Here is a 12,152-nt window from a genome sequence, read left to right as displayed (position 1 = left end):
ATCCCTTCTGAAAAATATTCAGCAGTTGTATCTTTAGATAGAGCTACAGCCCCCGAGTAAATGACACGTTTAGATAAAATTGTACTTTGGATCTTAACTGTTTCTTTTCAGCTCATGCAAGATTCACATTGACTTGGACAATAAATGACTTAAGATCTCTAGATTGATGACCCATTCTCTAAGAAATAACTTTGTTTCCAGCATATACTTCCCTGTGTTTCAAACATTTTTAGATGTTTGGCTTCATGGAAATAAAAATTTAAAGCTACAGATGTCTATCCATAGTTTATCAAGCTATTTTCAGGCTTTTCTTATAAAAAATCCAAATTAGTTTCTTTTGATTATGTTTGAATTGTTGCAGTAGTAGGATGGAGGGCATTGAACCAGACATTCTCTACCTGAAGCTTTATCCTTGTTGTGGCAGAAAATTTATGCCCTTCAGTCTTTATTTAGGATCTTTGTTGTCCATTTCTATGCTGGAATCTTTAACAATTTTTATAATCTGAAATATGTAGTTGAGTGATGAGACAAGGCTGAGAAAACGCTATTTTGAAGGAATGGCTGAGTGCCTGCGATTTCTGTGATGTTCAGGACTATATATCTGTGTTTTAATCAACTGGCTGTAAATGAATAAGCATGCCTTTGTATGATTAATGAAAACTGCTGGTTTTAAAATTATGGTAGTATGTGTATGTTAAAGATTTAGACTGTTCTGTATAGCTATTCAAGTTTGCTATTAGTATGAGCAGCACTGCACTGAGTTTGGACTGTTTGCTGTATTGTACAACCCTCAGCTTAAGGAACCCTACTTTTATTCAGTGATGGTACAAGGATGCTCCAAAGTTAAGTGAGCATGATTCAGCTTTAAACATCATGCTATATTTCCAATTAACCATTGTCATTTACATAAACCCAAAGCAATTGCTGTAGACAAAAAAAATTCAGACTTCATACAGATCAGTTCAATAAGCAAGAGTTCTTGGCGTGTTATAAGGCAGTGGCTTCCCAGCTCTTGGGACAAATTGCAGTTTGATCGACTGCCAGTAAGTGAGGTCATACTCGTATCTTTTTTATTTGTTTATTTTTAATTTGTGGGTGAAGACTGTGCTCATTAAAGTGAGGAACTCCACACTAGTTTTAGCCAAGTGTTACCATATTCTATATGATGAATTGTGTATGCTTGTATCCTTTTCAGTCAGTCATCTAATTTTCCTTGGAATTGCACAAAATACTTTTATTATTGATTATTTTTCCAGTTGGTACTATTTATATTTCTGGTACAAACCTGAATTTGGTTACACTCATATAGTAGATGCTTTGTCCTTTCTATGTGGAAGGGAACTTGTTGCCTTTTTTTGTTCATTTGTTTGGCTTTGTTTTGACAGGTAAGAGAAATAATTGACCAAGCAAATGGATTAAAGTTATTCTCTGTATTTTGGGATATATAATGAGTCCAATGAATTTGAAGTACTGTAGACCATTACACCTTTATATTGTTTTCTGGTCTTACCATAGAGTAGAAAATATTTTCATTATCTATTTTAAGCAAAATCAGTAAGTTTTTTCTTTGTTTCTTATTTGTTAATAGTGACATTGCCCTTGCTTTTCTCCTTCAAATTTTGATGGATTAATTATTGAGTTTATTAAAGAAGTACTGAGAAGATCTGTTCTGGTGGCAGAGAGATACCAGTGGCTTAATGCCTTGGCCACAAGGCTAAGCAATATCGAATTGCTGAAGCCTGTGACAGTTAAAATATCCAGATTGTGTCTCTAAATGTTTTCACTTTTGAATATGTAAACTTTTAGCATTAATGCTGCCATTACCAGAATGTTACTGGCATTGCTCCTGTGTTAGAAGATGATTACTGGACTCATTCCTGACATGTAACATTTCTTTTTTTCAGGGAGGTGGGTGGACTAAAACAGAGCTCACTGCTGAACTACTGAACTTGGGTAAGTTCTGTTGCCTTCGTTGGTACTATGTGGCTTTCAAAATATGGAAAGAGTTGATGGAGAAATCATCTGTGTAGTTCACATTACTAGAGGAATTTGTTTATTATACTTTGCACTAAGGTTGTTCCTATTTTTGTGTGCCCGGTAAACAGTTTGATTTTTGATTGCCTTCAAGCCTTTTCAGATGACCTTCATGGAACTTTTTATTTTGATTTCTACCAAGGTGTTTTTTAAGTTATTCCTGCTTTGTCACTTTGTGAAAACATACAAAATGCACCTTAGCTTAGGGGACTATCACAGGTGCTCTGAACCACCTAACACTTCATAATAAATGCATTTCCCAGATAGAGACTAAAAAAATTGTTGAGGGTCTTGGTGTATCTTACTTCTACCTCGATGGAGAGCTAATGCTTTAGATCTGGCCTATAGCAAATAGAAAGAAAAAGAATTGCAGTGTAATCCAGGTATTGCTTCTTCACCTAGTCATACACACATTTCCTACCTTTCTGTCCCAGCATTATGACTGTTTCCTTCATCCTTTCTGGTTCTTCCACTCTAATAAAGATGATCCAATGTGGTGCCCTAAAAGCATTATTTTCCCCTTAATGAAATGCCACACTTTCTTCTACATAGTGCAGGAGAGTATGTTTGGAGCTTTGGTGGACTGCCAGCTCCATTTGCTGTGTGGAGGGGGAGGAAATGCACAGAAGTACAATCCTTTTCAAGGCTTTCATTCCCTACAGAATGTATTAACAAGTCTGAAAGCAGCTGTGCTCCATCTGTACAAATGGTACATCCGAAAGTGTAGCCATCCCTCTCCTTGCCATGAGTTTCAGTCTCACTACATAATTACAGTTCCTTCTCTAGACTCTGGCAAAAATGAAACTTAAAGAGCAAATCAGAAAATTTTAGAAAGTTAGGAAATTAGAGACAATCAAATGACTGTGAACTGGACTTTCATTACTCCTTATTTCTAACAACATGCATAAAATTGCAGAGAATAAAGTAGAAAACTTAAACTCCCATTAAAGACATTTTTTCACTACATATATGGTTGACTAATGTGAAATACATGTTTAAATATGCTCTTTCTGTAGTTTCCTTGTCATACATCTTGATGTCAGCAACATCTGCAATGGAATTGCAATGCGGATCAATGCAGATTATCACCAGTTAATAAAGAGTCAAATGTGTATTTTAAGTAGCTCAATCTCTTCCATTTGTTTCTATGGATAATCTACTCATATGTTTTCAATAGCAACTTACATTAAACACCAGTGTTATGTACAGCATGATGTGAATGACTTTATTACTGGCATAGCACTTGCTTGTCAGAGGTCAAATCCTACAGCTTGGTCTCCTCTTCTGATCTGAGCTACAAATATTCCTTGTTTATTTAGCAGTGCTCTGAGGAATGATTTGAGCTATCATTTTGACATAGATCTCGCAAGAGGAGTACTCTTGACTTTATGTGCATCCTTAAAACCATGAAGAATAATGTGAAATTATTCAGTTCAGGGGATCAGTCCTTAAACATTGATTCTCGGAGTGAATGGGAATCTTTCCTCTTAGCAGTGTCATTTTATGTCATGCCATAAAAAAAGATCAAAATTTCAATAATTTCAACTGGAAGTTTTTGGATGCACTGCCGACTCATTAACTGTAAACTGTAGTTTTCAGAACGATCTCAAAGATGTCCAGAAATTACAACAGAAGAAAAGGAAATCATATTCCCCAGCCCCAGGGGCAATTTTGAAAATATAATTCTAGTTACTATTGGATCTTATTAACAATACAGAGTTTCTACCTTACCTTTGTTACCACAAGAAATACTTTTTCTGAGAGTACTGTTTCTGAAGATGACATTTATCTCTGATTGATTGCCTTTGAGATGGTGGCACTTTTGATTTTATGGAAATACTAGAGGACTTTGAACACTGAGCTTCAGAAAGACTGGGGATGAACAAATAGATAGGACACCAAGACCTACAAGGGTGCAAACTGGATAAATGAAGCAGATTATGTAGAGTTTGAGTAGGGGAAAGATGTCATGCCTCGGTCTCTGCAAGTGGTCCCCACAAGGCTACTGGCTTTGTTTAGTTTTGAACAACAGGTCAGCATTTGCTATCAGTCCAGCAGCCATGATAGAGCTAGGCCCAGCAGTTTAACATTTAGTTAGTGCCAGCTTTATTTTTTATGTGAGCCCTTGAAGTGCTCTCACGGTAAGTGCAAACACTTCAGGTGAATATTGTGGAGACAAACAACCTGCTGGTTTCAAGGAAGTGCTTTTAGGATGTTTTTTTTTGTGGTAATCTGTGGGCTCAAACTACCTGATAATCAGTTTTATATCAGTGTAACTTTCCCCTAGTACCCAAAAAAATTTGCCCTCCCACCTGTGTTTAAAGGCACTTGGAAAAATTGGCTGGGGCCTTCTGTAGAAATGTCATGTACATAGCAAAGCTTTTTGTATTTGTAGTGGTAGCAGGAGCAGAAATACAGAAATTCCTTTATTTCTTAGTAGTAGGGTTCTTATAATTAATTATAATTACTTTTCAGTAAGATAAGAATTGCTAGTAAAATCAGTAATCATTGCATCTTCAATGTAATATATTTGTAGTTGCTGTTATCCTGTGTGTGAACAAATGATGTATTTGGTCTTGGAGTAGCACAATGTCCCTGTGGTTATCACAATCACAATCACAATCATCATGGCCAGTCTTCGCGAACGAAGATTTGGGAAAGGTCTTTACCCTTCGAGCCTGCGCAGTGGATTTTTTAGGTGAGACCCAGTGTGTGCTGAACTGAGCCCACCCTTTAATCCTAAAGTTCATCTGCCAGGGCCGAGCAAGCTCGGACAGTGGCAGCGAGGTCCTCAGGACGTAGGTTTGTTTAGAGTGACCTTCTCTTGGATGGATGGCCTTACAGGGCTGACGAGCTCCATCTGCCCGGAGGAGTTCCCTGACCGGGACCCTGTGGTTATAGCTGCCTAAATATGCACTACCTGCATGTGTGTAGTGCCTCTGGCTCCCCCAAGAGCAGTAGGGGATACAAATGCATGTGTTCTTCAGGGATATGTCAGGACACCAGAATACAACATCTTACTGAGTTAATGGGCGCTTTGCTACATTCGACGAGCCTGAAATAGGAAAGGAAAAGAATGATCAGACTCTGTGTTGTGTTGTTTGCAAGTCTTTGCCAGGCCATAGAAGTTATCAGAGCTCAGTGGACTTTTTGTGGGCACTGAGTCTGAACGTGCAATAATTCAGTGTGAAACCAGCATTGCACAAGCATTGACAATATGGAGCAAAATACACTTAGATTAAAAATTAAACAAGATCAGGAGTTTTTCTTGCATACACTGGACCTAGCCATTTCAGAGATAAAAATAAGCAGATTTCTGAGGTTCTGAATGCAAATCATGATGGAACCATTTGAATTTACAAAATGAATAAATAAAATAGCCCCAAATGAAGCCCTGCTTGAAGGACTGAACATGCCAGTAGCAAGTTCTGCTTTGGACTTCAAGAGATAAAGTACGTTTAGCCTGTATCAGTGAGTGTAATTTATTCAGTGTCACTGCCATATCACAACCTTCTGTTTGATTTTCTTATAAACTAATAATTTCCTGAATGAACTAATACTGCCACAGCCACTAGTACCTCTGCCTTGTAGAAGTTTTTTATTGTTGTGTATGCAACTAAATTGAAATATCTTTCACTTGAAATATTGACTTTAATATCTCATTTGAAAAATTCATGAAGCCTTTGATGTTAAATCCATACTCAATTTAGCCAAATGCCATTAGAATATGCAATATGCCTGAATACAGAGAGCATTATTGTCTGTGTTTCTGCAGAAGAATTACATTTTATGACTGTAATGTCAGGATCTTTTTTGGATTTGTTCACGAAGAAAAGAAAGGGAAGGGCAGAACATTAGAAGCAAAATGAAAAGTGGTATTGATTAGGCTCTCATTTACCCTCTCTTTACTTGAATCCTTAAATGCATGGAAATAAGGGTTGTGCCACAGCAAGTAACAATGCTTTGTAATGAATGGAACAATCTTTAGAAAATTAGTGTAAACACGTATGATAGTGCACAGATGTTGCTCCTAGTAACTGTCGTACATTTATTTTACATCTCCATTTACATACATCTCTTTATTTCCTAATAGTATCATAATAGAAACATGACAATAGTTAATGATTTCATAAAACATGGAATGTAAAGCTGACAGAGAGGTAGAACATTAATTGAAACCTATAGCTATAGTATATTAGAATTACATCTCCTAAATGACTCTTGATAAAAATATCCCTCTTTCACAGAGAAAGACAAAGACAGGTAAAAAACTAGGCTTTCAGCAAATTAATTTTTTTTCCCCAGTAAAACAGAGACTGGCAAATGTTGCAAAATCTCCTGAGTGCTAATAGAATGGTATTTGCCTTTAGTAATTTATGGGCACTTTTCCCCCAGCTATCGATCACATTTGAAAAAAGTAAACTGCATTAACATTTTAGGCAATAATGGCTCCAGAAAATGTTTGATTTTTATCACTACCAAAACTGATGTCGTGATACTTGGTTCTTCAGCAGATGTGGGAGAGCTGAGTGCATCCAGTCTGTAGTGTGTTTATGCAAGTGCCCCGGTCCGTCCGAACAAACTGGATGTTAACCAATGTTTTGAGCTTGTTATGTTATCTTAAAACATAAAAAGTAAGTTGATGGCACAAGTCAGGAGACTGCTGTGTTTTAGTGTAATGAGGTGCCCAGAGAACCTTGGGGTCTATGAGAATTAAAATCACCATGATAAAGGGAGTGAGGGAGAGCTGCTCTCTGCCACCATCTCCTGGCCAGTCTCTGGGACACAAACCGCCTCTGCTTCATCTCCTGCCAGCTTTGCCAAGTCTATTGCCTCAACCGAGAGGACAATCACAGCCGTTTGAAGCAAACTAACTCACACTGGAAAAATAACATTTTTTTTTAAATTTCCAAAGGGCATCTGGACCTTAACAACCTCATGTAGATGTATATTGAAGTGGACAGTGCAAAATGCCAGACTAAGGGAGCTGAAAGCTCTGTGAATAAATCCAGAGCATTAGTGCCTAGGATTTTATGCTTGGAATAGGGAGAAAATGTTGTTTTCGTCTGTGCTGATGACTCATGTTGTCAGATAGTCCTGAATGCTCTAGAAATGTCTGTTACACTGAACGGTGACTGGACTTGAATTCCTGCAGAATATTTATATGTTACGAGAGGAAACAGCTAAGTTTCAAGAGTTAACACTTTTTTAATCTCAATGTTAGTATTAACAGCTGAACTTAGTGCTTTGTTTTTGGGAAGCAGTGTTGTAAGGTAGATTCAAATTGAGAGTGAAATTAGATTTGAAGTTTCAGACTTTAGGTTAGATTTCTGGTTTAACCATAGACCTTTACCATTTGCAAAAATCTATGATACACAAAAGTGAGTTTAATAAAAGTTCTTCTTCTTACGTTAGTGTTATTGTAGATGGCAACATAGCACAATAGATTGATACTTGATTTCTCTATAATTATTTGTGACAACAACGAACACATGGAATTAATGTACAAAGTGAAACTGCTACCCTTCTGATTCCTTTCATTGCTCAGGTTATTTCATACTTTTATCTCTTTAGAGCAATGAAATTATACTGCTGTTTGGTCATATGTTAGATTAATTATTACACGTTAAAATAGATGTGCAAGCGAGCGTCCTACAAATTAATTAACAGTTGATTAGTACAGTTTATATTTTTTCATAATAAAAAGAATCATGTATATTGTGAGTACAAATGAAAATTAAGTATTTCCACATACTGGAAGAAATTTGTGAGTTGAAGATCATGTAAACAATATGAACCAAATTAATATGCTTGTTTGTGTTTTAAACAAATGTGCAAACATTTCTTGGAGATCTCATACCCTAGTGCTTTTTCTTCAACTGAAAAAAAGAAAAAGAACATCAGAACCTCTGTGTCTCAAAAGATTATTTTTTACATGTCAAAAAAACTATGCAATAGTCTGAAGTATATATTAGGATGTAGCATATAGTTTATATGTACCACTGAATCTGATACAAGTGAATAAAAACGTATTAGAAAAATCCATTTGCCATGCCTGAAGACTTTACGGTGAACAGTTTTACAGATCTCATTTTTCAGATCTGAATTTTATTTCAGAAGCTTTGCAATATGCTGACTAATGAAGAATTGTGGGAAGGAACACAAAAGTTGTATCAAAAAGAAAGAAACTTTCAACTGCAATTTAGAAATATCGCACAAATCAGCATGTGGCTATACACCTGTGCGTACCAAACATGAAAACAAATTGCATCCTTTATCCTTGCTCAATGGTGTTGAATTTCTGACTTTTAGTTTCAACCAGGTAAGATGAGGTGGCCTGTTCAGCCCATGTTATTAAAGAAATTGGTTCACCTATTTGATTTCATGTCATTGTAGTTCCAGCCATTCATTTATTCAATAAACAGTTTGGTATGTTCTGAGAAATAATGAATATTGATTAAAAAATCGATCACTTATTAAGAAACAGTCTAAGGGAAATTGTTTATCCAATCAATTTTAATTTTTGATTTGTTATTTATATTTTCCAATTTAATCCACCCCTCCCTTAGGCTCCCAAACTACCAAGCAAATCAGGAGGAAGGGCAGAGAGACACTGGCAGCAACTGTGCAAAGAACACAAAACCTAATGCATTCATTTCAGATTAGTCTGGTGGAAATAGGCCATAATAAAGGAGACTGTGACTGAGAACTGTGGATACATTACCTCATGTACCTTTGGCTATTGGACTGAAACTTTAACTTTTAATAGGATTTATTAGGCTTTCCTACCTGTTATGTTAGTCAACTATGACACTGTTAGAACACAATAGTTATATAAATATTACGCTACTTATGGGCCTCTTCCCTTATCTGGCTCAAAATCCAGTTTGTACCATCTGGTGATGGGTGTCCCTGTCCTCTGCACCTCTGCAGTTACTGCCAGTGGTTGATAGTTTGAGTCATTAACCATTAACAGTGCAGTCTCTCACAGGAGGAGAGCTTACAAAGGGAGGAGATGCAGTCCTAGCATGCATTTCAGCCTCTGTGGAAACCCAGGGCCCTGAGATATGATTAGCAGTGTTAAGTCATCAAGGAAAAGCCTTATTCATACTAGTTATTTTGTTAATCTATCAAGCATGGAAGAGTAAGGGAAGAAATAATTTTTTTTACCTCCAGTAAACAAACATACTATGTGGGAGTTGAGAGTTCAAATTATACATAAAAGCAAAACTGCTGTTACCTGGCTTGTGTAGTCTGTCTACCTTTTAAAATTCTGTGGGAAATTTTAACTAGTCACATTTACCATCAGTCTTATGGAGAAATTTTAAAGTTGGCTTTGTCCTTTATATTTCATGACATTCTGCTTGTTGATGATCTTCTCGCTTTCCTTTTAATTCGTATCTTCTTTCATCAGTTTTTAAGGCAGATGAGATAGGCCTTGCATTTCATTTCCTTTCCCTTCATTCACAAAAGAACCGTAGTCTGCTCTGTGATTGAAATAGAAAACCCCCATGTTATAAAATGTCTTTTTATGCTTAAAATATACAGATTGTGGTGTAGGAAACTATGAAAAGGATGAAGCTAAGTACAACATTTACATAAATGTTTAAAAATACTCAAAGATAGCAATACTTTGTTTTGCAACTCAGGGATGTACACAACAGGATTCCCTAAGGTGTCCTGTGGATCTGGTTCTACTCTGATGATATAGCAGCAGATATCATTAAAAAGTTTTTGGCTGGCACCAATCTAGAACAGTTTGCAAGCACTTGGGAGATTAAGTTTAGAATTCAAAAGATCTTGATAAGTACTGGGGGAGAAGAAAAACAAGGTGTAATTTCAGGATACGTGATCAGGACCCTCAGATATAAAACTGGGGGGAAAATTACTCCTTGAAATGCAAGACCTCAGGTTCAATACTCTGCCTGAGTTTTGGTCAAGATAAATGTGGGCTAATCAAAGACTTATGAAACAGAACAAACAAACTCCCTTGAAACCCCTGGATTTACCAAGCTGAGAAAAGACTGAGGGTTGAATACTATAAGCTCTAAATGAATGCTATGAATAGGATAGTGACCAGTTGTTCCCTATGTTCATTAAGTGCAGGGCAAGATACACTTCTTTAGTGTGTAGCAAATGAGATTTGTATTATTTATAAGGAAAGAAGCAATCTCATTCTATAGTGCTAATTGCTATTTTAGGAGGCTGTGTAATTGTCATAATTTTTAAGAAACAAGTTATAGAGAAATTTACAGATTATGCCTTGTTTATAATAGACCCTACTTCAAAGTATAGAGCTGCACTGGTTGGCCTATTGAGCTTCTTTTTCTCCCATCCCTGGTAGCATTCCTTGATTAGCTTAACTGTTGATTACTTCTCCCAGGTTACGTCTCTGAATAAGAAACAGTTAAATAACCTGGAGACTGTAAGTTACTCCTGCTACCCATCGCTTTCCTTTTCATTCACTTCATTGCATTCCTATATTTGGGAGCGGATGTACGTTGCATCAACAAAGAGATGTAAGTATCTGATAAGGAAAGATAAGATATAAGGACAGTTTGGTACAGAGCAAGTTAGACTTGGGTGTTTCTGTGTGTTTATTCATAAGACTAGGAGGGTGAAAAGTTGGATGGAAACCCCTAGCCATTATTCTGTGAAACTTTTATCTCCTGTAGATGTGATCACTATCGAAAAAGGTAATCAATATTGGTTCTGCCTAAATTTTCATGTGATATAATCTCTGGATAATCAATAAATATTTAGTAAGACAATACTGAATTGCTTCACCCATCTGAAAAACGAACAGCATTCAGTGTAATACATTGAAAAAGACCACGGGATTGTTGCACAGCACCTCACCTTTCCAAAGAACAGATATTTCTATAGGTAACCATGAAAACAGATCTAGAGGTGAAAGTGCTCGAACTTTTTTTCCAAATTTGCGAAGGATTTTGATTCACTTAGAGCAACAGTAAGCTTTATTTAAAGTTGAAGCCTAAACACTGTATATATTTGCCAGTTCAAGGCTAGTTAAATTTAATTGCATTATATTGCCACAAAACAAACGTTAACAGCCTGGACAACTGTGTCCACTCTGTTTATGTTAAAGAAGGCCATAAGTTTGAAGCAAAAGTCTTGTAAAAAGGAGTGATGATTAATTTTCTAGAGCAACTGTCCTTTTGAAAAACTTACATATACATTCATACTTTTATCTCATGACTCTCCCAATACTTCTGGTGGGATTTTTCCCACAGGGACTTCCAGGTGTAATGCAGAGTAGTCCTGTTGGAGCCACTCCTGAGTGTAAGCAGAGGCCTGTTCTGTTTGCAGCATCAGATTAAAGTGTGGTGTAGTTAACTGATGTTGAGATGATTTTGAGTAATTTTAAGAAGATATTTGTGTTAACCTGTTCTTCATGAAAATGTAAAGAGCTGGTAAGCAAGTACATTTCTTATTAATGAACAACCTTGATTCTTTAGGGCCCTGTGTGTCAGTCTCTATGCACTAAAGGAGTCTAGACCCCTTAATGTGCGATATGACTAGTTGTGAATTGTTCTGGCTTATCATATTTTCTGCATTATCTAATCTTCTCAGTATGAATGGAATTGCATCCCCTTTTGTTTGACAGCAAAGACAAACATCAAGCTGTCCAGAAGATAGAGTGCCATTGTGTTCCTCTTTTGAAATTCTTGATGGGATGGGCAAAATATCAGCAAACACTCAAGAGAAAAACCTTCTGACCCTCCAGTTATTCTTGCTGATATTTTTATAATAATTTCCTTTTCAAGAAATATTGAGTCCTTTGTGCCAGAAGAAAAACAAACCCAAACAAAACCCAAAAAACAACCTCAAACTTTATTTAATTGCCATTTGGTCAGAACCTTAATTTTACTGTAGTCCTAATTTGAATTAAATTAGTGCTCAGAATATTATGTTTTTCCCACTAGAATCCTTGAAATTCAAGCAAAGCATGCTACAGTAGAATCATTATGTTAAAATTGCTATTTATGATTGTTTTAAACCAAATGGTTTGAACTAGCTTTATTCCCAGGCTCGCATTAAATATCATGCACACTGCTGCTGTGTAATTGTGGCTACACATTTTAGAATGTTCCTTA

The sequence above is a fragment of the Pipra filicauda genome, unplaced genomic scaffold, assembly GCF_003945595.2.
Source record: "Pipra filicauda isolate LSUMZ 115617 unplaced genomic scaffold, ASM394559v2 scaffold112_size3218982_pilon, whole genome shotgun sequence".
NCBI lineage: Eukaryota > Metazoa > Chordata > Aves > Passeriformes > Pipridae > Pipra > Pipra filicauda.
Note: the sequence above shows the minus strand (reverse complement) of the source record.